Source organism: Alosa pseudoharengus, unplaced genomic scaffold, assembly GCF_046254945.1.
Source record: "Alosa pseudoharengus isolate Yale_2024_CS ecotype anadromous, Long Island Sound unplaced genomic scaffold, YU_APseudo_1.1 YU_APseudo_1.1_scf_15, whole genome shotgun sequence".
In the NCBI taxonomy this organism is placed as follows: Eukaryota; Metazoa; Chordata; class Actinopteri; order Clupeiformes; family Clupeidae; genus Alosa; species Alosa pseudoharengus.
In genome coordinates, this window is record NW_027468620.1 from 24,735,847 (window position 1) to 24,737,077 (window position 1,231).

The following is a 1,231-nucleotide window of genomic DNA, read 5'->3' on the forward strand; positions in this document are numbered from 1 at the left end:
ACTCCTTCTCTCTCTCTCTCTCTCCCTCTCTCACCTTGTCTCCTAGTCCCTTCTGTTTCCCTTACCAAAGAGGGCTATTTTCCATTCTGCCTTCATCCCTCCCCCTTTAGAGCGCTTTCAGAAGACGAACATGCTCTGATGTATATTTTAGCTTCCCCTGCCGCAGTCTCCGTTTTAAAAGCCTCCCCCTCTGTGTGTGTGTGTGTGTCTCTCTCTCACACACACGCACACACACACACACACCTCCTCCTTTCTTCGCTGGCAGTGGCAGCCTGCAGTGCTCGCTCCCTCGTTCGCTCGTTCTACCGCTGTGACGTTGACCCCGGCGAGAGCTCTGCCGCGGTGGCTCCGCGCTCCTCAAACACTGTTTTCATCTCCTGACGGCGCTCTTCTCTCCTCTCTCTTCTCCTTTCCCGTGCAGTGGCATCTCTCGATCAGTGCGGCATCCCCCCCCCCTCCCCCCAACTCCACCCCCACCCCCTCCTCCACCCTCTGGGCACACAGGCATGCAAAGCGGGGAAATGAAAGGCAGAAGCAGAAGTGGTGGCACCTCGTCTGTGTAAAGTGTCATTCGAGCCAAGCTGTGCCCAGGGAGTTGTAAAGGGACTCTGGTGTAGGTCAGACTTCTAGGAAGGCCATCGACGAGTCCTGTCATTTTGACATGACACGAGCTGATGAAGCAGTCAATAGATGTCAGTTGTTGCTAGTGCAAACCTGAACATGTGTGGCGTGTGCATGTGTGCTTGCGTGTGCATTTGTGTAGTGCTTAATGAGAGTACTGTATGACTGTATGAGACTGTGTGTGTGTGGGTGTGTGTGTGTGTGTGTGGGTGTGTGTGTGAATGTGTGTGTGTGTGTGTGTGAGTGTGTGTGTGTGTATGCGTGTGCATGTGTGTGTGTGTGTGTGTGTGCGTGTACGTGTGCCCGTGCATGTTCATGTGCATGCATTTGCATGTGTGAGCGTATCTCTATCTGCATATATGTGACTCTGTGTGTGTGTGTGTGTGTGTCTGTGTGTGTGTGTGTGTGTGTGTTTGTGTGTGCGTCTGTGTATGTCTCTATGTGAGTCAGTGTGTGTTTTGTCTCAAATCTCCAGTCTCAGATCTGTTTTCCTTGGAAGCATGTTTCACGAGCAGAGTTGAAGTGTCTGGAGAGAGGAAGAATGGCTCTGACCTTGTGGCCTAAAAGAGAAGCCATAATTTAAGGTGCCTCCATGGTTCATGCATACAGG